General features: G+C 40.1%; 28 non-coding genes across 28 annotated transcripts; all 28 read right to left on the bottom strand.

Annotated features, from left to right (window-relative positions):
* Nucleotides 1-94: 94 nt before the first annotated feature.
* On the bottom strand, nt 95-310 carry LOC135556959 (small nucleolar RNA U3). Its single transcript, XR_010458089.1, has one exon. It is a non-coding gene; the product is annotated as a small nucleolar RNA U3 (small nucleolar RNA).
* A 780-nt stretch (nt 311-1,090) lies between these two features.
* On the bottom strand, nt 1,091-1,306 carry LOC135556956 (small nucleolar RNA U3). The gene has a single exon (XR_010458086.1). It is a non-coding gene; the product is annotated as a small nucleolar RNA U3 (small nucleolar RNA).
* Nucleotides 1,307-2,088: 782 nt separating this feature from the next.
* LOC135556934 (small nucleolar RNA U3) lies at nt 2,089-2,304 on the bottom strand. The gene has a single exon (XR_010458065.1). It is a non-coding gene; the product is annotated as a small nucleolar RNA U3 (small nucleolar RNA).
* Nucleotides 2,305-3,088: 784 nt separating this feature from the next.
* Nucleotides 3,089-3,304, bottom strand: LOC135557044 (small nucleolar RNA U3). Its single transcript, XR_010458169.1, has one exon. It is a non-coding gene; the product is annotated as a small nucleolar RNA U3 (small nucleolar RNA).
* Nucleotides 3,305-4,091: 787 nt separating this feature from the next.
* LOC135557043 (small nucleolar RNA U3) lies at nt 4,092-4,307 on the bottom strand. The gene has a single exon (XR_010458168.1). It is a non-coding gene; the product is annotated as a small nucleolar RNA U3 (small nucleolar RNA).
* Nucleotides 4,308-5,087: 780 nt separating this feature from the next.
* On the bottom strand, nt 5,088-5,303 carry LOC135556955 (small nucleolar RNA U3). Its single transcript, XR_010458085.1, has one exon. It is a non-coding gene; the product is annotated as a small nucleolar RNA U3 (small nucleolar RNA).
* A 781-nt stretch (nt 5,304-6,084) lies between these two features.
* LOC135557042 (small nucleolar RNA U3) lies at nt 6,085-6,300 on the bottom strand. The gene has a single exon (XR_010458167.1). It is a non-coding gene; the product is annotated as a small nucleolar RNA U3 (small nucleolar RNA).
* Nucleotides 6,301-7,083: 783 nt separating this feature from the next.
* Nucleotides 7,084-7,299, bottom strand: LOC135557041 (small nucleolar RNA U3). Its single transcript, XR_010458166.1, has one exon. It is a non-coding gene; the product is annotated as a small nucleolar RNA U3 (small nucleolar RNA).
* A 781-nt stretch (nt 7,300-8,080) lies between these two features.
* LOC135557040 (small nucleolar RNA U3) lies at nt 8,081-8,296 on the bottom strand. Its single transcript, XR_010458165.1, has one exon. It is a non-coding gene; the product is annotated as a small nucleolar RNA U3 (small nucleolar RNA).
* Nucleotides 8,297-9,078: 782 nt separating this feature from the next.
* LOC135557039 (small nucleolar RNA U3) lies at nt 9,079-9,294 on the bottom strand. Its single transcript, XR_010458164.1, has one exon. It is a non-coding gene; the product is annotated as a small nucleolar RNA U3 (small nucleolar RNA).
* A 782-nt stretch (nt 9,295-10,076) lies between these two features.
* Nucleotides 10,077-10,292, bottom strand: LOC135557037 (small nucleolar RNA U3). The gene has a single exon (XR_010458163.1). It is a non-coding gene; the product is annotated as a small nucleolar RNA U3 (small nucleolar RNA).
* Nucleotides 10,293-11,074: 782 nt separating this feature from the next.
* On the bottom strand, nt 11,075-11,290 carry LOC135557036 (small nucleolar RNA U3). The gene has a single exon (XR_010458162.1). It is a non-coding gene; the product is annotated as a small nucleolar RNA U3 (small nucleolar RNA).
* Nucleotides 11,291-12,072: 782 nt separating this feature from the next.
* LOC135557035 (small nucleolar RNA U3) lies at nt 12,073-12,288 on the bottom strand. Its single transcript, XR_010458161.1, has one exon. It is a non-coding gene; the product is annotated as a small nucleolar RNA U3 (small nucleolar RNA).
* Nucleotides 12,289-13,070: 782 nt separating this feature from the next.
* On the bottom strand, nt 13,071-13,286 carry LOC135557034 (small nucleolar RNA U3). Its single transcript, XR_010458160.1, has one exon. It is a non-coding gene; the product is annotated as a small nucleolar RNA U3 (small nucleolar RNA).
* Nucleotides 13,287-14,071: 785 nt separating this feature from the next.
* LOC135557033 (small nucleolar RNA U3) lies at nt 14,072-14,287 on the bottom strand. The gene has a single exon (XR_010458159.1). It is a non-coding gene; the product is annotated as a small nucleolar RNA U3 (small nucleolar RNA).
* A 785-nt stretch (nt 14,288-15,072) lies between these two features.
* LOC135557032 (small nucleolar RNA U3) lies at nt 15,073-15,288 on the bottom strand. The gene has a single exon (XR_010458158.1). It is a non-coding gene; the product is annotated as a small nucleolar RNA U3 (small nucleolar RNA).
* Nucleotides 15,289-16,071: 783 nt separating this feature from the next.
* Nucleotides 16,072-16,287, bottom strand: LOC135557031 (small nucleolar RNA U3). Its single transcript, XR_010458157.1, has one exon. It is a non-coding gene; the product is annotated as a small nucleolar RNA U3 (small nucleolar RNA).
* A 785-nt stretch (nt 16,288-17,072) lies between these two features.
* Nucleotides 17,073-17,288, bottom strand: LOC135557030 (small nucleolar RNA U3). Its single transcript, XR_010458156.1, has one exon. It is a non-coding gene; the product is annotated as a small nucleolar RNA U3 (small nucleolar RNA).
* Nucleotides 17,289-18,070: 782 nt separating this feature from the next.
* Nucleotides 18,071-18,286, bottom strand: LOC135557029 (small nucleolar RNA U3). The gene has a single exon (XR_010458155.1). It is a non-coding gene; the product is annotated as a small nucleolar RNA U3 (small nucleolar RNA).
* A 782-nt stretch (nt 18,287-19,068) lies between these two features.
* LOC135557028 (small nucleolar RNA U3) lies at nt 19,069-19,284 on the bottom strand. Its single transcript, XR_010458154.1, has one exon. It is a non-coding gene; the product is annotated as a small nucleolar RNA U3 (small nucleolar RNA).
* Nucleotides 19,285-20,066: 782 nt separating this feature from the next.
* On the bottom strand, nt 20,067-20,282 carry LOC135557027 (small nucleolar RNA U3). The gene has a single exon (XR_010458153.1). It is a non-coding gene; the product is annotated as a small nucleolar RNA U3 (small nucleolar RNA).
* Nucleotides 20,283-21,064: 782 nt separating this feature from the next.
* LOC135557026 (small nucleolar RNA U3) lies at nt 21,065-21,280 on the bottom strand. The gene has a single exon (XR_010458152.1). It is a non-coding gene; the product is annotated as a small nucleolar RNA U3 (small nucleolar RNA).
* A 789-nt stretch (nt 21,281-22,069) lies between these two features.
* Nucleotides 22,070-22,285, bottom strand: LOC135557025 (small nucleolar RNA U3). The gene has a single exon (XR_010458151.1). It is a non-coding gene; the product is annotated as a small nucleolar RNA U3 (small nucleolar RNA).
* Nucleotides 22,286-23,066: 781 nt separating this feature from the next.
* Nucleotides 23,067-23,282, bottom strand: LOC135557024 (small nucleolar RNA U3). The gene has a single exon (XR_010458150.1). It is a non-coding gene; the product is annotated as a small nucleolar RNA U3 (small nucleolar RNA).
* A 782-nt stretch (nt 23,283-24,064) lies between these two features.
* Nucleotides 24,065-24,280, bottom strand: LOC135557023 (small nucleolar RNA U3). Its single transcript, XR_010458149.1, has one exon. It is a non-coding gene; the product is annotated as a small nucleolar RNA U3 (small nucleolar RNA).
* A 780-nt stretch (nt 24,281-25,060) lies between these two features.
* Nucleotides 25,061-25,276, bottom strand: LOC135557022 (small nucleolar RNA U3). Its single transcript, XR_010458148.1, has one exon. It is a non-coding gene; the product is annotated as a small nucleolar RNA U3 (small nucleolar RNA).
* A 783-nt stretch (nt 25,277-26,059) lies between these two features.
* Nucleotides 26,060-26,275, bottom strand: LOC135557021 (small nucleolar RNA U3). The gene has a single exon (XR_010458147.1). It is a non-coding gene; the product is annotated as a small nucleolar RNA U3 (small nucleolar RNA).
* Nucleotides 26,276-27,056: 781 nt separating this feature from the next.
* LOC135557020 (small nucleolar RNA U3) lies at nt 27,057-27,272 on the bottom strand. Its single transcript, XR_010458146.1, has one exon. It is a non-coding gene; the product is annotated as a small nucleolar RNA U3 (small nucleolar RNA).
* Between the last annotated feature and the right edge of the window lie 367 nt (nt 27,273-27,639).

The following is a 27,639-nucleotide window of genomic DNA, read 5'->3' as shown; positions in this document are numbered from 1 at the left end:
AGTATTGCTGGTGTCTCAGGACTGAGTCAAGAGGTTTTACTTTCGATAAGGATTTGGGAGACATATCAGTAGTTTTTTTTGGACATGGCTAACATCCACTCAGAACATATTCCCTTCCTCCACGTTCATTGAAGAACAAGGAACAGTCATCAAAGGTGGAAGAAAAATGAGCAAAGTCATTTCCAGCCACCAGATTCATGCTCTGAACTGGAATATCTTGAATCGTCATCATGGATTGCAAGATCTACCACTTTAGACACACATTTCTCAAGTAACGCACTATAGAAATGATCTCTGAAAGTATAGTCTTGCTGTATAAGTTGTTGTGATCAAGGTGGAGCATCTTGAGAAGAGAATTTGCACCACCGGTTTGTGTTGCATTCTCAGCATCAACAGTTGTTGCAATCAAATTATGTTAATTATGGAGAATTGCTAGGTTCCACAATTGAGAAATATGGTCAACGATGCTGGTTGCCAACAGGTAAAATATGACCAAATGTTGGTGGACAGCCAAACATATTTCAAAGCCGGTTATTTTTGTTGAATTCTACCCCCGTTTAAACATTGTGTGTTTTAGCTATAGACGTATGGGTTGTACCATCAGATTCGTCTTTGTCTTCCGCATCCAGTGGTACCAAGAGTTAGTCTGTGTGATTAACAGGGGCTGAGATGGAGCTGTGTTTGTGAGACAAAGACGGATTCCGAAGGTGCCCAGGCCCGGGTCTTTTTTTACAAAAACATCTGTAGAGTCAGAATGGTTTGAATTACAAACTACTAAAAGCTATCTATGAAAAGCTGAGACTCTATCGAACATGCCCATGTAACATGTGTTGCTCTATGACGCTCACAAGCTACATAAAAGTTGTTAGAAAGTACAAGGTTCTTCTACGTATGAAGGTCAAAGGTTGTCCTGAAAGGAAAATGTTAAAACACCTCATTTTGAAGCAAAATATAAGGGCTGGACATGGAGATCAACGAATGCCAGTAAACCGAAAAGAGTATTGCTGGTGTCTCAGGACTGAGTCAAGAGGTTTTACTTTCGATAAGGATTTGGGAGACATTTCAGTAGTTTTTTTGTACATGGCTAACATCCACTCAGAACATATTCCCTTCCTCCACGTTCATTGAAGAACAAGGAACAGTCATCAAAGGTGGAAGAAAAATGAGCAAAGTCATTTCTAGCCACCAGATTCATGCTCTGAACTGGAATATCTTGAATCGTCATCATGGATTGCGAGATCTACCACTTTAGACACACATTTCTCAAGTAACGCACTATAGAAATGATCCCTGAAAGTATAGTCTTGATGTATAAGTCGTTGTGATCAAGGTGGAGCATCTTGAAAAGAGAATTTGCACCACCGGTTTGTGTTGCATTCTCAGCATCAACAGTTGTTGCAATCAAATTATGTTAATTATGGAGAATTGCTAGGTTCCACAATTGAGAAATATGGTCAACGATGCTGGTTGCCAACAGGTAAAATATGACCAAATGTTGGTGGACAGCCAAACATATTTCAAAGCCGGTTATTTTTGTTGAATTCTACCCCCGTTTAAACATTGTGTGTTTTAGCTATAGATGTATGGGTTGTACCATCAGATTCGTCTTTGTCTTCCGCATCCAGTGGTACCAAGAGTTAGTCTGTGTGATTAACAGGGGCTGAGATGGAGCTGTGTTTGTGAGACAAAGACGGATTCCGAAGGTGCCCAGGCCCGGGTCTTTTTTTTACAAAAACATCTGTAGAGCCAGAATGGTTTGAATTACAAACTACTAAAAGCTATCTATGAAAAGCTGAGACTCTATCGAACATGCCCATGTAACATGTGTTGCTCTATGACGCTCACAAGCTACATAAAAGTTGTTAGAAAGTACAAGGTTCTTCTACGTATGAAGGTCAAAGGTTGTCCTGAAAGGAAAATGTTAAAACACCTCATTTTGAAGCAAAATATAAGGGCTGGACATGGAGATCAACGAATGCCAGTAAACCGAAAAGAGTATTGCTGGTGTCTCAGGACTGAGTCAAGAGGTTTTACTTTCGATAAGGATTTGGGAGACATATCAGTAGTTTTTTTTGGACATGGCTAACATCCACTCAGAACATATTCCCTTCCTCCACGTTCATTGAAGAACAAGGAACAGTCATCAAAGGTGGAAGAAAAATGAGCAAAGTCATTTCCAGCCACCAGATTCATGCTCTGAACTGGAATATCTTGAATCGTCATCATGGATTGCAAGATCTACCACTTTAGACACACATTTCTCAAGTAACGCACTATAGAAATGATCCCTGAAAGTATAGTCTTGCTGTATAAGTTGTTGTGATCAAGGTGGAGCATCTTGAGAAGAGAATTTGCACCACCGGTTTGTGTTGCATTCTCAGCATCAACAGTTGTTGCAATCAAATTATGTTAATTATGGAGAATTGCTAGGTTCCACAATTGAGAAATATGGTCAACGATGCTGGTTGCCAACAGGTAAAATATGACCAAATGTTGGTGGACAGCCAAACATATTTCAAAGCCGGTTATTTTTGTTGAATTCTACCCCCGTTTAAACATTGTGTGTTTTAGCTATAGACGTATGGGTTGTACCATCAGATTCGTCTTTGTCTTCCGCATCCAGTGGTACCAAGAGTTAGTCTGTGTGATTAACAGGGGCTGAGATGGAGCTGTGTTTGTGAGACAAAGACGGATTCCGAAGGTGCCCAGGCCCGGGTCTTTTTTTTACAAAAACATCTGTAGAGTCAGAATGGTTTGAATTACAAACTACTAAAAGCTATCTATGAAAAGCTGAGACTCTATCGAACATGCCCATGTAACATGTGTTGCTCTATGACGCTCACAAGCTACATAAAAGTTGTTAGAAAGTACAAGGTTCTTCTACGTATGAAGGTCAAAGGTTGTCCTGAAAGGAAAATGTTAAAACACCTCATTTTGAAGCAAAATATAAGGGCTGGACTAGGAGATCAACGAAAGCCAGTAAACCGAAAAGAGTATTGCTGGTGTCTCAGGACTGAGTCAAGAGGTTTTACTTTCGATAAAGATTTGGGAGACATTTCAGTAGTTTTTTTTTTGGACATGGCTAACATCCACTCAGAACATATTCCCTTCCTCCACGTTCATTGAAGAACAAGGAACAGTCATCAAAGGTGGAAGAAAAATGAGCAAAGTCATTTCCAGCCACCAGATTCATGCTCTGAACTGGAATATCTTGAATCGTCATCATGGATTGCGAGATCTACCACTTTAGACACACATTTCTCAAGTAACGCACTATAGAAATGATCCCTGAAAGTATAGTCTTGCTGTATAAGTTGTTGTGATCAAGGTGGAGCATCTTGAGAAGAGAATTTGCACCACCGGTTTGTGTTGCATTCTCAGCATCAACAGTTGTTGCAATCAAATTATGTTAATTATGGAGAATTGCTAGGTTCCACAATTGAGAAATATGGTCAACGATGCTGGTTGCCAACAGGTAAAATATGACCAAATGTTGGTGGACAGCCAAACATATTTCAAAGCCGGTTATTTTTGTTGAATTCTACCCCCGTTTAAACATTGTGTGTTTTAGCTATAGACGTATGGGTTGTACCATCAGATTCGTCTTTGTCTTCCGCATCCAGTGGTACCAAGAGTTAGTCTGTGTGATTAACAGGGGCTGAGATGGAGCTGTGTTTGTGAGACAAAGACGGATTCCGAAGGTGCCCAGGCCCGGGTCTTTTTTTTACAAAAACATCTGTAGAGTCAGAATGGTTTGAATTACAAACTACTAAAAGCTATCTATGAAAAGCTGAGACTCTATCGAACATGCCCATGTAACATGTGTTGCTCTATGACGCTCACAAGCTACATAAAAGTTGTTAGAAAGTACAAGGTTCTTCTACGTATGAAGGTCAAAGGTTGTCCTGAAAGGAAAATGTTAAAACACCTCATTTTGAAGCAAAATATAAGGGCTGGACTAGGAGATCAACGAAAGCCAGTAAACCGAAAAGAGTATTGCTGGTGTCTCAGGACTGAGTCAAGAGGTTTTACTTTCGATAAAGATTTGGGAGACATTTCAGTAGTTTTTTTTTTTTTGGACATGGCTAACATCCACTCAGAACATATTCCCTTCCTCCACGTTCATTGAAGAACAAGGAACAGTCATCAAAGGTGGAAGAAAAATGAGCAAAGTCATTTCCAGCCACCAGATTCATGCTCTGAACTGGAATATCTTGAATCGTCATCATGGATTGCGAGATCTACCACTTTAGACACACATTTCTCAAGTAACGCACTATAGAAATGATCCCTGAAAGTATAGTCTTGCTGTATAAGTTGTTGTGATCAAGGTGGAGCATCTTGAGAAGAGAATTTGCACCACCGGTTTGTGTTGCATTCTCAGCATCAACAGTTGTTGCAATCAAATTATGTTAATTATGGAGAATTGCTAGGTTCCACAATTGAGAAATATGGTCAACGATGCTGGTTGCCAACAGGTAAAATATGACCAAATGTTGGTGGACAGCCAAACATATTTCAAAGCCGGTTATTTTTGTTGAATTCTACCCCGTTTAAACATTGTGTGTTTTAGCTATAGACGTATGGGTTGTACCATCAGATTCGTCTTTGTCTTCCGCATCCAGTGGTACCAAGAGTTAGTCTGTGTGATTAACAGGGGCTGAGATGGAGCTGTGTTTGTGAGACAAAGACGGATTCCGAAGGTGCCCAGGCCCGGGTCTTTTTTTTACAAAAACATCTGTAGAGTCAGAATGGTTTGAATTACAAACTACTAAAAGCTATCTATGAAAAGCTGAGACTCTATCGAACATGCCCATGTAACATGTGTTGCTCTATGACGCTCACAAGCTACATAAAAGTTGTTAGAAAGTACAAGGTTCTTCTACGTATGAAGGTCAAAGGTTGTCCTGAAAGGAAAATGTTAAAACACCTCATTTTGAAGCAAAATATAAGGGCTGGACTAGGAGATCAACGAAAGCCAGTAAACCGAAAAGAGTATTGCTGGTGTCTCAGGACTGAGTCAAGAGGTTTTACTTTCGATAAGGATTTGGGAGACATTTCAGTAGTTTTTTTGTACATGGCTAACATCCACTCAGAACATATTCCCTTCCTCCACGTTCATTGAAGAACAAGGAACAGTCATCAAAGGTGGAAGAAAAATGAGCAAAGTCATTTCTAGCCACCAGATTCATGCTCTGAACTGGAATATCTTGAATCGTCATCATGGATTGCGAGATCTACCACTTTAGACACACATTTCTCAAGTAACGCACTATAGAAATGATCCCTGAAAGTATAGTCTTGCTGTATAAGTTGTTGTGATCAAGGTGGAGCATCTTGAGAAGAGAATTTGCACCACCGGTTTGTGTTGCATTCTCAGCATCAACAGTTGTTGCAATCAAATTATGTTAATTATGGAGAATTGCTAGGTTCCACAATTGAGAAATATGGTCAACGATGCTGGTTGCCAACAGGTAAAATATGACCAAATGTTGGTGGACAGCCAAACATATTTCAAAGCCGGTTATTTTTGTTGAATTCTACCCCCGTTTAAACATTGTGTGTTTTAGCTATAGACGTATGGGTTGTACCATCAGATTCGTCTTTGTCTTCCGCATCCAGTGGTACCAAGAGTTAGTCTGTGTGATTAACAGGGGCTGAGATGGAGCTGTGTTTGTGAGACAAAGACGGATTCCGAAGGTGCCCAGGCCCGGGTCTTTTTTTTACAAAAACATCTGTAGAGTCAGAATGGTTTGAATTACAAACTACTAAAAGCTATCTATGAAAAGCTGAGACTCTATCGAACATGCCCATGTAACATGTGTTGCTCTATGACGCTCACAAGCTACATAAAAGTTGTTAGAAAGTACAAGGTTCTTCTACGTATGAAGGTCAAAGGTTGTCCTGAAAGGAAAATGTTAAAACACCTCATTTTGAAGCAAAATATAAGGGCTGGACTAGGAGATCAACGAAAGCCAGTAAACCGAAAAGAGTATTGCTGGTGTCTCAGGACTGAGTCAAGAGGTTTTACTTTCGATAAAGATTTGGGAGACATTTCAGTAGTTTTTTTGGACATGGCTAACATCCACTCAGAACATATTCCCTTCCTCCACGTTCATTGAAGAACAAGGAACAGTCATCAAAGGTGGAAGAAAAATGAGCAAAGTCATTTCCAGCCACCAGATTCATGCTCTGAACTGGAATATCTTGAATCGTCATCATGGATTGCGAGATCTACCACTTTAGACACACATTTCTCAAGTAACGCACTATAGAAATGATCCCTGAAAGTATAGTCTTGCTGTATAAGTTGTTGTGATCAAGGTGGAGCATCTTGAGAAGAGAATTTGCACCACCGGTTTGTGTTGCATTCTCAGCATCAACAGTTGTTGCAATCAAATTATGTTAATTATGGAGAATTGCTAGGTTCCACAATTGAGAAATATGGTCAACGATGCTGGTTGCCAACAGGTAAAATATGACCAAATGTTGGTGGACAGCCAAACATATTTCAAAGCCGGTTATTTTTGTTGAATTCTACCCCCGTTTAAACATTGTGTGTTTTAGCTATAGACGTATGGGTTGTACCATCAGATTCGTCTTTGTCTTCCGCATCCAGTGGTACCAAGAGTTAGTCTGTGTGATTAACAGGGGCTGAGATGGAGCTGTGTTTGTGAGACAAAGACGGATTCCGAAGGTGCCCAGGCCCGGGTCTTTTTTTTACAAAAACATCTGTAGAGTCAGAATGGTTTGAATTACAAACTACTAAAAGCTATCTATGAAAAGCTGAGACTCTATCGAACATGCCCATGTAACATGTGTTGCTCTATGACGCTCACAAGCTACATAAAAGTTGTTAGAAAGTACAAGGTTCTTCTACGTATGAAGGTCAAAGGTTGTCCTGAAAGGAAAATGTTAAAACACCTCATTTTGAAGCAAAATATAAGGGCTGGACTAGGAGATCAACGAAAGCCAGTAAACCGAAAAGAGTATTGCTGGTGTCTCAGGACTGAGTCAAGAGGTTTTACTTTCGATAAGGATTTGGGAGACATTTCAGTAGTTTTTTTTTGGACATGGCTAACATCCACTCAGAACATATTCCCTTCCTCCACGTTCATTGAAGAACAAGGAACAGTCATCAAAGGTGGAAGAAAAATGAGCAAAGTCATTTCCAGCCACCAGATTCATGCTCTGAACTGGAATATCTTGAATCGTCATCATGGATTGCGAGATCTACCACTTTAGACACACATTTCTCAAGTAACGCACTATAGAAATGATCCCTGAAAGTATAGTCTTGCTGTATAAGTTGTTGTGATCAAGGTGGAGCATCTTGAGAAGAGAATTTGCACCACCGGTTTGTGTTGCATTCTCAGCATCAACAGTTGTTGCAATCAAATTATGTTAATTATGGAGAATTGCTAGGTTCCACAATTGAGAAATATGGTCAACGATGCTGGTTGCCAACAGGTAAAATATGACCAAATGTTGGTGGACAGCCAAACATATTTCAAAGCCGGTTATTTTTGTTGAATTCTACCCCCGTTTAAACATTGTGTGTTTTAGCTATAGACGTATGGGTTGTACCATCAGATTCGTCTTTGTCTTCCGCATCCAGTGGTACCAAGAGTTAGTCTGTGTGATTAACAGGGGCTGAGATGGAGCTGTGTTTGTGAGACAAAGACGGATTCCGAAGGTGCCCAGGCCCGGGTCTTTTTTTTACAAAAACATCTGTAGAGTCAGAATGGTTTGAATTACAAACTACTAAAAGCTATCTATGAAAAGCTGAGACTCTATCGAACATGCCCATGTAACATGTGTTGCTCTATGACGCTCACAAGCTACATAAAAGTTGTTAGAAAGTACAAGGTTCTTCTACGTATGAAGGTCAAAGGTTGTCCTGAAAGGAAAATGTTAAAACACCTCATTTTGAAGCAAAATATAAGGGCTGGACTAGGAGATCAACGAAAGCCAGTAAACCGAAAAGAGTATTGCTGGTGTCTCAGGACTGAGTCAAGAGGTTTTACTTTCGATAAAGATTTGGGAGACATTTCAGTAGTTTTTTTGGACATGGCTAACATCCACTCAGAACATATTCCCTTCCTCCACGTTCATTGAAGAACAAGGAACAGTCATCAAAGGTGGAAGAAAAATGAGCAAAGTCATTTCCAGCCACCAGATTCATGCTCTGAACTGGAATATCTTGAATCGTCATCATGGATTGCGAGATCTACCACTTTAGACACACATTTCTCAAGTAACGCACTATAGAAATGATCCCTGAAAGTATAGTCTTGCTGTATAAGTTGTTGTGATCAAGGTGGAGCATCTTGAGAAGAGAATTTGCACCACCGGTTTGTGTTGCATTCTCAGCATCAACAGTTGTTGCAATCAAATTATGTTAATTATGGAGAATTGCTAGGTTCCACAATTGAGAAATATGGTCAACGATGCTGGTTGCCAACAGGTAAAATATGACCAAATGTTGGTGGACAGCCAAACATATTTCAAAGCCGGTTATTTTTGTTGAATTCTACCCCCGTTTAAACATTGTGTGTTTTAGCTATAGACGTATGGGTTGTACCATCAGATTCGTCTTTGTCTTCCGCATCCAGTGGTACCAAGAGTTAGTCTGTGTGATTAACAGGGGCTGAGATGGAGCTGTGTTTGTGAGACAAAGACGGATTCCGAAGGTGCCCAGGCCCGGGTCTTTTTTTTACAAAAACATCTGTAGAGTCAGAATGGTTTGAATTACAAACTACTAAAAGCTATCTATGAAAAGCTGAGACTCTATCGAACATGCCCATGTAACATGTGTTGCTCTATGACGCTCACAAGCTACATAAAAGTTGTTAGAAAGTACAAGGTTCTTCTACGTATGAAGGTCAAAGGTTGTCCTGAAAGGAAAATGTTAAAACACCTCATTTTGAAGCAAAATATAAGGGCTGGACTAGGAGATCAACGAAAGCCAGTAAACCGAAAAGAGTATTGCTGGTGTCTCAGGACTGAGTCAAGAGGTTTTACTTTCGATAAAGATTTGGGAGACATTTCAGTAGTTTTTTTTGGACATGGCTAACATCCACTCAGAACATATTCCCTTCCTCCACGTTCATTGAAGAACAAGGAACAGTCATCAAAGGTGGAAGAAAAATGAGCAAAGTCATTTCCAGCCACCAGATTCATGCTCTGAACTGGAATATCTTGAATCGTCATCATGGATTGCGAGATCTACCACTTTAGACACACATTTCTCAAGTAACGCACTATAGAAATGATCCCTGAAAGTATAGTCTTGCTGTATAAGTTGTTGTGATCAAGGTGGAGCATCTTGAGAAGAGAATTTGCACCACCGGTTTGTGTTGCATTCTCAGCATCAACAGTTGTTGCAATCAAATTATGTTAATTATGGAGAATTGCTAGGTTCCACAATTGAGAAATATGGTCAACGATGCTGGTTGCCAACAGGTAAAATATGACCAAATGTTGGTGGACAGCCAAACATATTTCAAAGCCGGTTATTTTTGTTGAATTCTACCCCCGTTTAAACATTGTGTGTTTTAGCTATAGACGTATGGGTTGTACCATCAGATTCGTCTTTGTCTTCCGCATCCAGTGGTACCAAGAGTTAGTCTGTGTGATTAACAGGGGCTGAGATGGAGCTGTGTTTGTGAGACAAAGACGGATTCCGAAGGTGCCCAGGCCCGGGTCTTTTTTTTACAAAAACATCTGTAGAGTCAGAATGGTTTGAATTACAAACTACTAAAAGCTATCTATGAAAAGCTGAGACTCTATCGAACATGCCCATGTAACATGTGTTGCTCTATGACGCTCACAAGCTACATAAAAGTTGTTAGAAAGTACAAGGTTCTTCTACGTATGAAGGTCAAAGGTTGTCCTGAAAGGAAAATGTTAAAACACCTCATTTTGAAGCAAAATATAAGGGCTGGACTAGGAGATCAACGAAAGCCAGTAAACCGAAAAGAGTATTGCTGGTGTCTCAGGACTGAGTCAAGAGGTTTTACTTTCGATAAAGATTTGGGAGACATTTCAGTAGTTTTTTTTGGACATGGCTAACATCCACTCAGAACATATTCCCTTCCTCCACGTTCATTGAAGAACAAGGAACAGTCATCAAAGGTGGAAGAAAAATGAGCAAAGTCATTTCCAGCCACCAGATTCATGCTCTGAACTGGAATATCTTGAATCGTCATCATGGATTGCGAGATCTACCACTTTAGACACACATTTCTCAAGTAACGCACTATAGAAATGATCCCTGAAAGTATAGTCTTGCTGTATAAGTTGTTGTGATCAAGGTGGAGCATCTTGAGAAGAGAATTTGCACCACCGGTTTGTGTTGCATTCTCAGCATCAACAGTTGTTGCAATCAAATTATGTTAATTATGGAGAATTGCTAGGTTCCACAATTGAGAAATATGGTCAACGATGCTGGTTGCCAACAGGTAAAATATGACCAAATGTTGGTGGACAGCCAAACATATTTCAAAGCCGGTTATTTTTGTTGAATTCTACCCCCGTTTAAACATTGTGTGTTTTAGCTATAGACGTATGGGTTGTACCATCAGATTCGTCTTTGTCTTCCGCATCCAGTGGTACCAAGAGTTAGTCTGTGTGATTAACAGGGGCTGAGATGGAGCTGTGTTTGTGAGACAAAGACGGATTCCGAAGGTGCCCAGGCCCGGGTCTTTTTTTTACAAAAACATCTGTAGAGTCAGAATGGTTTGAATTACAAACTACTAAAAGCTATCTATGAAAAGCTGAGACTCTATCGAACATGCCCATGTAACATGTGTTGCTCTATGACGCTCACAAGCTACATAAAAGTTGTTAGAAAGTACAAGGTTCTTCTACGTATGAAGGTCAAAGGTTGTCCTGAAAGGAAAATGTTAAAACACCTCATTTTGAAGCAAAATATAAGGGCTGGACTAGGAGATCAACGAAAGCCAGTAAACCGAAAAGAGTATTGCTGGTGTCTCAGGACTGAGTCAAGAGGTTTTACTTTCGATAAAGATTTGGGAGACATTTCAGTAGTTTTTTTTGGACATGGCTAACATCCACTCAGAACATATTCCCTTCCTCCACGTTCATTGAAGAACAAGGAACAGTCATCAAAGGTGGAAGAAAAATGAGCAAAGTCATTTCCAGCCACCAGATTCATGCTCTGAACTGGAATATCTTGAATCGTCATCATGGATTGCGAGATCTACCACTTTAGACACACATTTCTCAAGTAACGCACTATAGAAATGATCCCTGAAAGTATAGTCTTGCTGTATAAGTTGTTGTGATCAAGGTGGAGCATCTTGAGAAGAGAATTTGCACCACCGGTTTGTGTTGCATTCTCAGCATCAACAGTTGTTGCAATCAAATTATGTTAATTATGGAGAATTGCTAGGTTCCACAATTGAGAAATATGGTCAACGATGCTGGTTGCCAACAGGTAAAATATGACCAAATGTTGGTGGACAGCCAAACATATTTCAAAGCCGGTTATTTTTGTTGAATTCTACCCCCGTTTAAACATTGTGTGTTTTAGCTATAGACGTATGGGTTGTACCATCAGATTCGTCTTTGTCTTCCGCATCCAGTGGTACCAAGAGTTAGTCTGTGTGATTAACAGGGGCTGAGATGGAGCTGTGTTTGTGAGACAAAGACGGATTCCGAAGGTGCCCAGGCCCGGGTCTTTTTTTTACAAAAACATCTGTAGAGTCAGAATGGTTTGAATTACAAACTACTAAAAGCTATCTATGAAAAGCTGAGACTCTATCGAACATGCCCATGTAACATGTGTTGCTCTATGACGCTCACAAGCTACATAAAAGTTGTTAGAAAGTACAAGGTTCTTCTACGTATGAAGGTCAAAGGTTGTCCTGAAAGGAAAATGTTAAAACACCTCATTTTGAAGCAAAATATAAGGGCTGGACTAGGAGATCAACGAAAGCCAGTAAACCGAAAAGAGTATTGCTGGTGTCTCAGGACTGAGTCAAGAGGTTTTACTTTCGATAAAGATTTGGGAGACATTTCAGTAGTTTTTTTTGGACATGGCTAACATCCACTCAGAACATATTCCCTTCCTCCACGTTCATTGAAGAACAAGGAACAGTCATCAAAGGTGGAAGAAAAATGAGCAAAGTCATTTCCAGCCACCAGATTCATGCTCTGAACTGGAATATCTTGAATCGTCATCATGGATTGCGAGATCTACCACTTTAGACACACATTTCTCAAGTAACGCACTATAGAAATGATCCCTGAAAGTATAGTCTTGCTGTATAAGTTGTTGTGATCAAGGTGGAGCATCTTGAGAAGAGAATTTGCACCACCGGTTTGTGTTGCATTCTCAGCATCAACAGTTGTTGCAATCAAATTATGTTAATTATGGAGAATTGCTAGGTTCCACAATTGAGAAATATGGTCAACGATGCTGGTTGCCAACAGGTAAAATATGACCAAATGTTGGTGGACAGCCAAACATATTTCAAAGCCGGTTATTTTTGTTGAATTCTACCCCCGTTTAAACATTGTGTGTTTTAGCTATAGACGTATGGGTTGTACCATCAGATTCGTCTTTGTCTTCCGCATCCAGTGGTACCAAGAGTTAGTCTGTGTGATTAACAGGGGCTGAGATGGAGCTGTGTTTGTGAGACAAAGACGGATTCCGAAGGTGCCCAGGCCCGGGTCTTTTTTTTACAAAAACATCTGTAGAGTCAGAATGGTTTGAATTACAAACTACTAAAAGCTATCTATGAAAAGCTGAGACTCTATCGAACATGCCCATGTAACATGTGTTGCTCTATGACGCTCACAAGCTACATAAAAGTTGTTAGAAAGTACAAGGTTCTTCTACGTATGAAGGTCAAAGGTTGTCCTGAAAGGAAAATGTTAAAACACCTCATTTTGAAGCAAAATATAAGGGCTGGACTAGGAGATCAACGAAAGCCAGTAAACCGAAAAGAGTATTGCTGGTGTCTCAGGACTGAGTCAAGAGGTTTTACTTTCGATAAAGATTTGGGAGACATTTCAGTAGTTTTTTTTGGACATGGCTAACATCCACTCAGAACATATTCCCTTCCTCCACGTTCATTGAAGAACAAGGAACAGTCATCAAAGGTGGAAGAAAAATGAGCAAAGTCATTTCCAGCCACCAGATTCATGCTCTGAACTGGAATATCTTGAATCGTCATCATGGATTGCGAGATCTACCACTTTAGACACACATTTCTCAAGTAACGCACTATAGAAATGATCCCTGAAAGTATAGTCTTGCTGTATAAGTTGTTGTGATCAAGGTGGAGCATCTTGAGAAGAGAATTTGCACCACCGGTTTGTGTTGCATTCTCAGCATCAACAGTTGTTGCAATCAAATTATGTTAATTATGGAGAATTGCTAGGTTCCACAATTGAGAAATATGGTCAACGATGCTGGTTGCCAACAGGTAAAATATGACCAAATGTTGGTGGACAGCCAAACATATTTCAAAGCCGGTTATTTTTGTTGAATTCTACCCCCGTTTAAACATTGTGTGTTTTAGCTATAGACGTATGGGTTGTACCATCAGATTCGTCTTTGTCTTCCGCATCCAGTGGTACCAAGAGTTAGTCTGTGTGATTAACAGGGGCTGAGATGGAGCTGTGTTTGTGAGACAAAGACGGATTCCGAAGGTGCCCAGGCCCGGGTCTTTTTTTTACAAAAACATCTGTAGAGTCAGAATGGTTTGAATTACAAACTACTAAAAGCTATCTATGAAAAGCTGAGACTCTATCGAACATGCCCATGTAACATGTGTTGCTCTATGACGCTCACAAGCTACATAAAAGTTGTTAGAAAGTACAAGGTTCTTCTACGTATGAAGGTCAAAGGTTGTCCTGAAAGGAAAATGTTAAAACACCTCATTTTGAAGCAAAATATAAGGGCTGGACTAGGAGATCAACGAAAGCCAGTAAACCGAAAAGAGTATTGCTGGTGTCTCAGGACTGAGTCAAGAGGTTTTACTTTCGATAAAGATTTGGGAGACATTTCAGTAGTTTTTTTTTTTGGACATGGCTAACATCCACTCAGAACATATTCCCTTCCTCCACGTTCATTGAAGAACAAGGAACAGTCATCAAAGGTGGAAGAAAAATGAGCAAAGTCATTTCCAGCCACCAGATTCATGCTCTGAACTGGAATATCTTGAATCGTCATCATGGATTGCGAGATCTACCACTTTAGACACACATTTCTCAAGTAACGCACTATAGAAATGATCCCTGAAAGTATAGTCTTGCTGTATAAGTTGTTGTGATCAAGGTGGAGCATCTTGAGAAGAGAATTTGCACCACCGGTTTGTGTTGCATTCTCAGCATCAACAGTTGTTGCAATCAAATTATGTTAATTATGGAGAATTGCTAGGTTCCACAATTGAGAAATATGGTCAACGATGCTGGTTGCCAACAGGTAAAATATGACCAAATGTTGGTGGACAGCCAAACATATTTCAAAGCCGGTTATTTTTGTTGAATTCTACCCCCGTTTAAACATTGTGTGTTTTAGCTATAGACGTATGGGTTGTACCATCAGATTCGTCTTTGTCTTCCGCATCCAGTGGTACCAAGAGTTAGTCTGTGTGATTAACAGGGGCTGAGATGGAGCTGTGTTTGTGAGACAAAGACGGATTCCGAAGGTGCCCAGGCCCGGGTCTTTTTTTTACAAAAACATCTGTAGAGTCAGAATGGTTTGAATTACAAACTACTAAAAGCTATCTATGAAAAGCTGAGACTCTATCGAACATGCCCATGTAACATGTGTTGCTCTATGACGCTCACAAGCTACATAAAAGTTGTTAGAAAGTACAAGGTTCTTCTACGTATGAAGGTCAAAGGTTGTCCTGAAAGGAAAATGTTAAAACACCTCATTTTGAAGCAAAATATAAGGGCTGGACTAGGAGATCAACGAAAGCCAGTAAACCGAAAAGAGTATTGCTGGTGTCTCAGGACTGAGTCAAGAGGTTTTACTTTCGATAAGGATTTGGGAGACATTTCAGTAGTTTTTTTTTTTGGACATGGCTAACATCCACTCAGAACATATTCCCTTCCTCCACGTTCATTGAAGAACAAGGAACAGTCATCAAAGGTGGAAGAAAAATGAGCAAAGTCATTTCCAGCCACCAGATTCATGCTCTGAACTGGAATATCTTGAATCGTCATCATGGATTGCGAGATCTACCACTTTAGACACACATTTCTCAAGTAACGCACTATAGAAATGATCCCTGAAAGTATAGTCTTGCTGTATAAGTTGTTGTGATCAAGGTGGAGCATCTTGAGAAGAGAATTTGCACCACCGGTTTGTGTTGCATTCTCAGCATCAACAGTTGTTGCAATCAAATTATGTTAATTATGGAGAATTGCTAGGTTCCACAATTGAGAAATATGGTCAACGATGCTGGTTGCCAACAGGTAAAATATGACCAAATGTTGGTGGACAGCCAAACATATTTCAAAGCCGGTTATTTTTGTTGAATTCTACCCCCGTTTAAACATTGTGTGTTTTAGCTATAGACGTATGGGTTGTACCATCAGATTCGTCTTTGTCTTCCGCATCCAGTGGTACCAAGAGTTAGTCTGTGTGATTAACAGGGGCTGAGATGGAGCTGTGTTTGTGAGACAAAGACGGATTCCGAAGGTGCCCAGGCCCGGGTCTTTTTTTTACAAAAACATCTGTAGAGTCAGAATGGTTTGAATTACAAACTACTAAAAGCTATCTATGAAAAGCTGAGACTCTATCGAACATGCCCATGTAACATGTGTTGCTCTATGACGCTCACAAGCTACATAAAAGTTGTTAGAAAGTACAAGGTTCTTCTACGTATGAAGGTCAAAGGTTGTCCTGAAAGGAAAATGTTAAAACACCTCATTTTGAAGCAAAATATAAGGGCTGGACTAGGAGATCAACGAAAGCCAGTAAACCGAAAAGAGTATTGCTGGTGTCTCAGGACTGAGTCAAGAGGTTTTACTTTCGATAAAGATTTGGGAGACATTTCAGTAGTTTTTTTTTGGACATGGCTAACATCCACTCAGAACATATTCCCTTCCTCCACGTTCATTGAAGAACAAGGAACAGTCATCAAAGGTGGAAGAAAAATGAGCAAAGTCATTTCCAGCCACCAGATTCATGCTCTGAACTGGAATATCTTGAATCGTCATCATGGATTGCGAGATCTACCACTTTAGACACACATTTCTCAAGTAACGCACTATAGAAATGATCCCTGAAAGTATAGTCTTGCTGTATAAGTTGTTGTGATCAAGGTGGAGCATCTTGAGAAGAGAATTTGCACCACCGGTTTGTGTTGCATTCTCAGCATCAACAGTTGTTGCAATCAAATTATGTTAATTATGGAGAATTGCTAGGTTCCACAATTGAGAAATATGGTCAACGATGCTGGTTGCCAACAGGTAAAATATGACCAAATGTTGGTGGACAGCCAAACATATTTCAAAGCCGGTTATTTTTGTTGAATTCTACCCCCGTTTAAACATTGTGTGTTTTAGCTATAGACGTATGGGTTGTACCATCAGATTCGTCTTTGTCTTCCGCATCCAGTGGTACCAAGAGTTAGTCTGTGTGATTAACAGGGGCTGAGATGGAGCTGTGTTTGTGAGACAAAGACGGATTCCGAAGGTGCCCAGGCCCGGGTCTTTTTTTTACAAAAACATCTGTAGAGTCAGAATGGTTTGAATTACAAACTACTAAAAGCTATCTATGAAAAGCTGAGACTCTATCGAACATGCCCATGTAACATGTGTTGCTCTATGACGCTCACAAGCTACATAAAAGTTGTTAGAAAGTACAAGGTTCTTCTACGTATGAAGGTCAAAGGTTGTCCTGAAAGGAAAATGTTAAAACACCTCATTTTGAAGCAAAATATAAGGGCTGGACTAGGAGATCAACGAAAGCCAGTAAACCGAAAAGAGTATTGCTGGTGTCTCAGGACTGAGTCAAGAGGTTTTACTTTCGATAAAGATTTGGGAGACATTTCAGTAGTTTTTTTTTTTGGACATGGCTAACATCCACTCAGAACATATTCCCTTCCTCCACGTTCATTGAAGAACAAGGAACAGTCATCAAAGGTGGAAGAAAAATGAGCAAAGTCATTTCCAGCCACCAGATTCATGCTCTGAACTGGAATATCTTGAATCGTCATCATGGATTGCGAGATCTACCACTTTAGACACACATTTCTCAAGTAACGCACTATAGAAATGATCCCTGAAAGTATAGTCTTGCTGTATAAGTTGTTGTGATCAAGGTGGAGCATCTTGAGAAGAGAATTTGCACCACCGGTTTGTGTTGCATTCTCAGCATCAACAGTTGTTGCAATCAAATTATGTTAATTATGGAGAATTGCTAGGTTCCACAATTGAGAAATATGGTCAACGATGCTGGTTGCCAACAGGTAAAATATGACCAAATGTTGGTGGACAGCCAAACATATTTCAAAGCCGGTTATTTTTGTTGAATTCTACCCCCGTTTAAACATTGTGTGTTTTAGCTATAGACGTATGGGTTGTACCATCAGATTCGTCTTTGTCTTCCGCATCCAGTGGTACCAAGAGTTAGTCTGTGTGATTAACAGGGGCTGAGATGGAGCTGTGTTTGTGAGACAAAGACGGATTCCGAAGGTGCCCAGGCCCGGGTCTTTTTTTTACAAAAACATCTGTAGAGTCAGAATGGTTTGAATTACAAACTACTAAAAGCTATCTATGAAAAGCTGAGACTCTATCGAACATGCCCATGTAACATGTGTTGCTCTATGACGCTCACAAGCTACATAAAAGTTGTTAGAAAGTACAAGGTTCTTCTACGTATGAAGGTCAAAGGTTGTCCTGAAAGGAAAATGTTAAAACACCTCATTTTGAAGCAAAATATAAGGGCTGGACTAGGAGATCAACGAAAGCCAGTAAACCGAAAAGAGTATTGCTGGTGTCTCAGGACTGAGTCAAGAGGTTTTACTTTCGATAAAGATTTGGGAGACATTTCAGTAGTTTTTTTTGGACATGGCTAACATCCACTCAGAACATATTCCCTTCCTCCACGTTCATTGAAGAACAAGGAACAGTCATCAAAGGTGGAAGAAAAATGAGCAAAGTCATTTCCAGCCACCAGATTCATGCTCTGAACTGGAATATCTTGAATCGTCATCATGGATTGCGAGATCTACCACTTTAGACACACATTTCTCAAGTAACGCACTATAGAAATGATCCCTGAAAGTATAGTCTTGCTGTATAAGTTGTTGTGATCAAGGTGGAGCATCTTGAGAAGAGAATTTGCACCACCGGTTTGTGTTGCATTCTCAGCATCAACAGTTGTTGCAATCAAATTATGTTAATTATGGAGAATTGCTAGGTTCCACAATTGAGAAATATGGTCAACGATGCTGGTTGCCAACAGGTAAAATATGACCAAATGTTGGTGGACAGCCAAACATATTTCAAAGCCGGTTATTTTTGTTGAATTCTACCCCCGTTTAAACATTGTGTGTTTTAGCTATAGACGTATGGGTTGTACCATCAGATTCGTCTTTGTCTTCCGCATCCAGTGGTACCAAGAGTTAGTCTGTGTGATTAACAGGGGCTGAGATGGAGCTGTGTTTGTGAGACAAAGACGGATTCCGAAGGTGCCCAGGCCCGGGTCTTTTTTTACAAAAACATCTGTAGAGTCAGAATGGTTTGAATTACAAACTACTAAAAGCTATCTATGAAAAGCTGAGACTCTATCGAACATGCCCATGTAACATGTGTTGCTCTATGACGCTCACAAGCTACATAAAAGTTGTTAGAAAGTACAAGGTTCTTCTACGTATGAAGGTCAAAGGTTGTCCTGAAAGGAAAATGTTAAAACACCTCATTTTGAAGCAAAATATAAGGGCTGGACTAGGAGATCAACGAAAGCCAGTAAACCGAAAAGAGTATTGCTGGTGTCTCAGGACTGAGTCAAGAGGTTTTACTTTCGATAAAGATTTGGGAGACATTTCAGTAGTTTTTTTTTGGACATGGCTAACATCCACTCAGAACATATTCCCTTCCTCCACGTTCATTGAAGAACAAGGAACAGTCATCAAAGGTGGAAGAAAAATGAGCAAAGTCATTTCCAGCCACCAGATTCATGCTCTGAACTGGAATATCTTGAATCGTCATCATGGATTGCGAGATCTACCACTTTAGACACACATTTCTCAAGTAACGCACTATAGAAATGATCCCTGAAAGTATAGTCTTGCTGTATAAGTTGTTGTGATCAAGGTGGAGCATCTTGAGAAGAGAATTTGCACCACCGGTTTGTGTTGCATTCTCAGCATCAACAGTTGTTGCAATCAAATTATGTTAATTATGGAGAATTGCTAGGTTCCACAATTGAGAAATATGGTCAACGATGCTGGTTGCCAACAGGTAAAATATGACCAAATGTTGGTGGACAGCCAAACATATTTCAAAGCCGGTTATTTTTGTTGAATTCTACCCCCGTTTAAACATTGTGTGTTTTAGCTATAGACGTATGGGTTGTACCATCAGATTCGTCTTTGTCTTCCGCATCCAGTGGTACCAAGAGTTAGTCTGTGTGATTAACAGGGGCTGAGATGGAGCTGTGTTTGTGAGACAAAGACGGATTCCGAAGGTGCCCAGGCCCGGGTCTTTTTTTTACAAAAACATCTGTAGAGTCAGAATGGTTTGAATTACAAACTACTAAAAGCTATCTATGAAAAGCTGAGACTCTATCGAACATGCCCATGTAACATGTGTTGCTCTATGACGCTCACAAGCTACATAAAAGTTGTTAGAAAGTACAAGGTTCTTCTACGTATGAAGGTCAAAGGTTGTCCTGAAAGGAAAATGTTAAAACACCTCATTTTGAAGCAAAATATAAGGGCTGGACTAGGAGATCAACGAAAGCCAGTAAACCGAAAAGAGTATTGCTGGTGTCTCAGGACTGAGTCAAGAGGTTTTACTTTCGATAAAGATTTGGGAGACATTTCAGTAGTTTTTTTTGGACATGGCTAACATCCACTCAGAACATATTCCCTTCCTCCACGTTCATTGAAGAACAAGGAACAGTCATCAAAGGTGGAAGAAAAATGAGCAAAGTCATTTCCAGCCACCAGATTCATGCTCTGAACTGGAATATCTTGAATCGTCATCATGGATTGCGAGATCTACCACTTTAGACACACATTTCTCAAGTAACGCACTATAGAAATGATCCCTGAAAGTATAGTCTTGCTGTATAAGTTGTTGTGATCAAGGTGGAGCATCTTGAGAAGAGAATTTGCACCACCGGTTTGTGTTGCATTCTCAGCATCAACAGTTGTTGCAATCAAATTATGTTAATTATGGAGAATTGCTAGGTTCCACAATTGAGAAATATGGTCAACGATGCTGGTTGCCAACAGGTAAAATATGACCAAATGTTGGTGGACAGCCAAACATATTTCAAAGCCGGTTATTTTTGTTGAATTCTACCCCCGTTTAAACATTGTGTGTTTTAGCTATAGACGTATGGGTTGTACCATCAGATTCGTCTTTGTCTTCCGCATCCAGTGGTACCAAGAGTTAGTCTGTGTGATTAACAGGGGCTGAGATGGAGCTGTGTTTGTGAGACAAAGACGGATTCCGAAGGTGCCCAGGCCCGGGTCTTTTTTTTACAAAAACATCTGTAGAGTCAGAATGGTTTGAATTACAAACTACTAAAAGCTATCTATGAAAAGCTGAGACTCTATCGAACATGCCCATGTAACATGTGTTGCTCTATGACGCTCACAAGCTACATAAAAGTTGTTAGAAAGTACAAGGTTCTTCTACGTATGAAGGTCAAAGGTTGTCCTGAAAGGAAAATGTTAAAACACCTCATTTTGAAGCAAAATATAAGGGCTGGACTAGGAGATCAACGAAAGCCAGTAAACCGAAAAGAGTATTGCTGGTGTCTCAGGACTGAGTCAAGAGGTTTTACTTTCGATAAAGATTTGGGAGACATTTCAGTAGTTTTTTTTGGACATGGCTAACATCCACTCAGAACATATTCCCTTCCTCCACGTTCATTGAAGAACAAGGAACAGTCATCAAAGGTGGAAGAAAAATGAGCAAAGTCATTTCCAGCCACCAGATTCATGCTCTGAACTGGAATATCTTGAATCGTCATCATGGATTGCGAGATCTACCACTTTAGACACACATTTCTCAAGTAACGCACTATAGAAATGATCCCTGAAAGTATAGTCTTGCTGTATAAGTTGTTGTGATCAAGGTGGAGCATCTTGAGAAGAGAATTTGCACCACCGGTTTGTGTTGCATTCTCAGCATCAACAGTTGTTGCAATCAAATTATGTTAATTATGGAGAATTGCTAGGTTCCACAATTGAGAAATATGGTCAACGATGCTGGTTGCCAACAGGTAAAATATGACCAAATGTTGGTGGACAGCCAAACATATTTCAAAGCCGGTTATTTTTGTTGAATTCTACCCCCGTTTAAACATTGTGTGTTTTAGCTATAGACGTATGGGTTGTACCATCAGATTCGTCTTTGTCTTCCGCATCCAGTGGTACCAAGAGTTAGTCTGTGTGATTAACAGGGGCTGAGATGGAGCTGTGTTTGTGAGACAAAGACGGATTCCGAAGGTGCCCAGGCCCGGGTCTTTTTTTTACAAAAACATCTGTAGAGTCAGAATGGTTTGAATTACAAACTACTAAAAGCTATCTATGAAAAGCTGAGACTCTATCGAACATGCCCATGTAACATGTGTTGCTCTATGACGCTCACAAGCTACATAAAAGTTGTTAGAAAGTACAAGGTTCTTCTACGTATGAAGGTCAAAGGTTGTCCTGAAAGGAAAATGTTAAAACACCTCATTTTGAAGCAAAATATAAGGGCTGGACTAGGAGATCAACGAAAGCCAGTAAACCGAAAAGAGTATTGCTGGTGTCTCAGGACTGAGTCAAGAGGTTTTACTTTCGATAAAGATTTGGGAGACATTTCAGTAGTTTTTTTTTTTTTTTGGACATGGCTAACATCCACTCAGAACATATTCCCTTCCTCCACGTTCATTGAAGAACAAGGAACAGTCATCAAAGGTGGAAGAAAAATGAGCAAAGTCATTTCCAGCCACCAGATTCATGCTCTGAACTGGAATATCTTGAATCGTCATCATGGATTGCGAGATCTACCACTTTAGACACACATTTCTCAAGTAACGCACTATAGAAATGATCCCTGAAAGTATAGTCTTGCTGTATAAGTTGTTGTGATCAAGGTGGAGCATCTTGAGAAGAGAATTTGCACCACCGGTTTGTGTTGCATTCTCAGCATCAACAGTTGTTGCAATCAAATTATGTTAATTATGGAGAATTGCTAGGTTCCACAATTGAGAAATATGGTCAACGATGCTGGTTGCCAACAGGTAAAATATGACCAAATGTTGGTGGACAGCCAAACATATTTCAAAGCCGGTTATTTTTGTTGAATTCTACCCCCGTTTAAACATTGTGTGTTTTAGCTATAGACGTATGGGTTGTACCATCAGATTCGTCTTTGTCTTCCGCATCCAGTGGTACCAAGAGTTAGTCTGTGTGATTAACAGGGGCTGAGATGGAGCTGTGTTTGTGAGACAAAGACGGATTCCGAAGGTGCCCAGGCCCGGGTCTTTTTTTTACAAAAACATCTGTAGAGTCAGAATGGTTTGAATTACAAACTACTAAAAGCTATCTATGAAAAGCTGAGACTCTATCGAACATGCCCATGTAACATGTGTTGCTCTATGACGCTCACAAGCTACATAAAAGTTGTTAGAAAGTACAAGGTTCTTCTACGTATGAAGGTCAAAGGTTGTCCTGAAAGGAAAATGTTAAAACACCTCATTTTGAAGCAAAATATAAGGGCTGGACTAGGAGATCAACGAAAGCCAGTAAACCGAAAAGAGTATTGCTGGTGTCTCAGGACTGAGTCAAGAGGTTTTACTTTCGATAAAGATTTGGGAGACATTTCAGTAGTTTTTTTGGACATGGCTAACATCCACTCAGAACATATTCCCTTCCTCCACGTTCATTGAAGAACAAGGAACAGTCATCAAAGGTGGAAGAAAAATGAGCAAAGTCATTTCCAGCCACCAGATTCATGCTCTGAACTGGAATATCTTGAATCGTCATCATGGATTGCGAGATCTACCACTTTAGACACACATTTCTCAAGTAACGCACTATAGAAATGATCCCTGAAAGTATAGTCTTGCTGTATAAGTTGTTGTGATCAAGGTGGAGCATCTTGAGAAGAGAATTTGCACCACCGGTTTGTGTTGCATTCTCAGCATCAACAGTTGTTGCAATCAAATTATGTTAATTATGGAGAATTGCTAGGTTCCACAATTGAGAAATATGGTCAACGATGCTGGTTGCCAACAGGTAAAATATGACCAAATGTTGGTGGACAGCCAAACATATTTCAAAGCCGGTTATTTTTGTTGAATTCTACCCCCGTTTAAACATTGTGTGTTTTAGCTATAGACGTATGGGTTGTACCATCAGATTCGTCTTTGTCTTCCGCATCCAGTGGTACCAAGAGTTAGTCTGTGTGATTAACAGGGGCTGAGATGGAGCTGTGTTTGTGAGACAAAGACGGATTCCGAAGGTGCCCAGGCCCGGGTCTTTTTTTTACAAAAACATCTGTAGAGTCAGAATGGTTTGAATTACAAACTACTAAAAGCTATCTATGAAAAGCTGAGACTCTATCGAACATGCCCATGTAACATGTGTTGCTCTATGACGCTCACAAGCTACATAAAAGTTGTTAGAAAGTACAAGGTTCTTCTACGTATGAAGGTCAAAGGTTGTCCTGAAAGGAAAATGTTAAAACACCTCATTTTGAAGCAAAATATAAGGGCTGGACTAGGAGATCAACGAAAGCCAGTAAACCGAAAAGAGTATTGCTGGTGTCTCAGGACTGAGTCAAGAGGTTTTACTTTCGATAAAGATTTGGGAGACATTTCAGTAGTTTTTTTTGGACATGGCTAACATCCACTCAGAACATATTCCCTTCCTCCACGTTCATTGAAGAACAAGGAACAGTCATCAAAGGTGGAAGAAAAATGAGCAAAGTCATTTCCAGCCACCAGATTCATGCTCTGAACTGGAATATCTTGAATCGTCATCATGGATTGCGAGATCTACCACTTTAGACACACATTTCTCAAGTAACGCACTATAGAAATGATCCCTGAAAGTATAGTCTTGCTGTATAAGTTGTTGTGATCAAGGTGGAGCATCTTGAGAAGAGAATTTGCACCACCGGTTTGTGTTGCATTCTCAGCATCAACAGTTGTTGCAATCAAATTATGTTAATTATGGAGAATTGCTAGGTTCCACAATTGAGAAATATGGTCAACGATGCTGGTTGCCAACAGGTAAAATATGACCAAATGTTGGTGGACAGCCAAACATATTTCAAAGCCGGTTATTTTTGTTGAATTCTACCCCCGTTTAAACATTGTGTGTTTTAGCTATAGACGTATGGGTTGTACCATCAGATTCGTCTTTGTCTTCCGCATCCAGTGGTACCAAGAGTTAGTCTGTGTGATTAACAGGGGCTGAGATGGAGCTGTGTTTGTGAGACAAAGACGGATTCCGAAGGTGCCCAGGCCCGGGTCTTTTTTTACAAAAACATCTGTAGAGTCAGAATGGTTTGAATTACAAACTACTAAAAGCTATCTATGAAAAGCTGAGACTCTATCGAACATGCCCATGTAACATGTGTTGCTCTATGACGCTCACAAGCTACATAAAAGTTGTTAGAAAGTACAAGGTTCTTCTACGTATGAAGGTCAAAGGTTGTCCTGAAAGGAAAATGTTAAAACACCTCATTTTGAAGCAAAATATAAGGGCTGGACTAGGAGATCAACGAAAGCCAGTAAACCGAAAAGAGTATTGCTGGTGTCTCAGGACTGAGTCAAGAGGTTTTACTTTCGATAAAGATTTGGGAGACATTTCAGTAGTTTTTTTGGACATGGCTAACATCCACTCAGAACATATTCCCTTCCTCCACGTTCATTGAAGAACAAGGAACAGTCATCAAAGGTGGAAGAAAAATGAGCAAAGTCATTTCCAGCCACCAGATTCATGCTCTGAACTGGAATATCTTGAATCGTCATCATGGATTGCGAGATCTACCACTTTAGACACACATTTCTCAAGTAACGCACTATAGAAATGATCCCTGAAAGTATAGTCTTGCTGTATAAGTTGTTGTGATCAAGGTGGAGCATCTTGAGAAGAGAATTTGCACCACCGGTTTGTGTTGCATTCTCAGCATCAACAGTTGTTGCAATCAAATTATGTTAATTATGGAGAATTGCTAGGTTCCACAATTGAGAAATATGGTCAACGATGCTGGTTGCCAACAGGTAAAATATGACCAAATGTTGGTGGACAGCCAAACATATTTCAAAGCCGGTTATTTTTGTTGAATTCTACCCCCGTTTAAACATTGTGTGTTTTAGCTATAGACGTATGGGTTGTACCATCAGATTCGTCTTTGTCTTCCGCATCCAGTGGTACCAAGAGTTAGTCTGTGTGATTAACAGGGGCTGAGATGGAGCTGTGTTTGTGAGACAAAGACGGATTCCGAAGGTGCCCAGGCCCGGGTCTTTTTTTTACAAAAACATCTGTAGAGTCAGAATGGTTTGAATTACAAACTACTAAAAGCTATCTATGAAAAGCTGAGACTCTATCGAACATGCCCATGTAACATGTGTTGCTCTATGACGCTCACAAGCTACATAAAAGTTGTTAGAAAGTACAAGGTTCTTCTACGTATGAAGGTCAAAGGTTGTCCTGAAAGGAAAATGTTAAAACACCTCATTTTGAAGCAAAATATAAGGGCTGGACTAGGAGATCAACGAAAGCCAGTAAACCGAAAAGAGTATTGCTGGTGTCTCAGGACTGAGTCAAGAGGTTTTACTTTCGATAAAGGATTTGGGAGACATTTCAGTAGTTTTTTTTGGACATGGCTAACATCCACTCAGAACATATTCCCTTCCTCCACGTTCATTGAAGAACAAGGAACAGTCATCAAAGGTGGAAGAAAAATGAGCAAAGTCATTTCCAGCCACCAGATTCATGCTCTGAACTGGAATATCTTGAATCGTCATCATGGATTGCGAGATCTACCACTTTAGACACACATTTCTCAAGTAACGCACTATAGAAATGATCCCTGAAAGTATAGTCTTGCTGTATAAGTTGTTGTGATCAAGGTGGAGCATCTTGAGAAGAGAATTTGCACCACCGGTTTGTGTTGCATTCTCAGCATCAACAGTTGTTGCAATCAAATTATGTTAATTATGGAGAATTGCTAGGTTCCACAATTGAGAAATATGGTCAACGATGCTGGTTGCCAACAGGTAAAATATGACCAAATGTTGGTGGACAGCCAAACATATTTCAAAGCCGGTTATTTTTGTTGAATTCTACCCCCGTTTAAACATTGTGTGTTTTAGCTATAGACGTATGGGTTGTACCATCAGATTCGTCTTTGTCTTCCGCATCCAGTGGTACCAAGAGTTAGTCTGTGTGATTAACAGGGGCTGAGATGGAGCTGTGTTTGTGAGACAAAGACGGATTCCGAAGGTGCCCAGGCCCGGGTCTTTTTTTACAAAAACATCTGTAGAGTCAGAATGGTTTGAATTACAAACTACTAAAAGCTATCTATGAAAAGCTGAGACTCTATCGAACATGCCCATGTAACATGTGTTGCTCTATGACGCTCACAAGCTACATAAAAGTTGTTAGAAAGTACAAGGTTCTTCTACGTATGAAGGTCAAAGGTTGTCCTGAAAGGAAAATGTTAAAACACCTCATTTTGAAGCAAAATATAAGGGCTGGACTAGGAGATCAACGAAAGCCAGTAAACCGAAAAGAGTATTGCTGGTGTCTCAGGACTGAGTCAAGAGGTTTTACTTTCGATAAGGATTTGGGAGACATTTCAGTAGTTTTTTTTGTACATGGCTAACATCCACTCAGAACATATTCCCTTCCTCCACGTTCATTGAAGAACAAGGAACAGTCATCAAAGGTGGAAGAAAAATGAGCAAAGTCATTTCCAGCCACCAGATTCATGCTCTGAACTGGAATATCTTGAATCGTCATCATGGATTGCGAGATCTACCACTTTAGACACACATTTCTCAAGTAACGCACTATAGAAATGATCCCTGAAAGTATAGTCTTGCTGTATAAGTTGTTGTGATCAAGGTGGAGCATCTTGAGAAGAGAATTTGCACCACCGGTTTGTGTTGCATTCTCAGCATCAACAGTTGTTGCAATCAAATTATGTTAATTATGGAGAATTGCTAGGTTCCACAATTGAGAAATATGGTCAACGATGCTGGTTGCCAACAGGTAAAATATGACCAAATGTTGGTGGACAGCCAAACATATTTCAAAGCCGGTTATTTTTGTTGAATTCTACCCCCGTTTAAACATTGTGTGTTTTAGCTATAGACGTATGGGTTGTACCATCAGATTCGTCTTTGTCTTCCGCATCCAGTGGTACCAAGAGTTAGTCTGTGTGATTAACAGGGGCTGAGATGGAGCT

Source organism: Oncorhynchus masou, chromosome 15, assembly GCF_036934945.1.
Source record: "Oncorhynchus masou masou isolate Uvic2021 chromosome 15, UVic_Omas_1.1, whole genome shotgun sequence".
Classification (NCBI taxonomy): Eukaryota; Metazoa; Chordata; class Actinopteri; order Salmoniformes; family Salmonidae; genus Oncorhynchus; species Oncorhynchus masou.
Note: the sequence above shows the minus strand (reverse complement) of the source record. Positions and strands in the feature narration are given on the sequence as shown.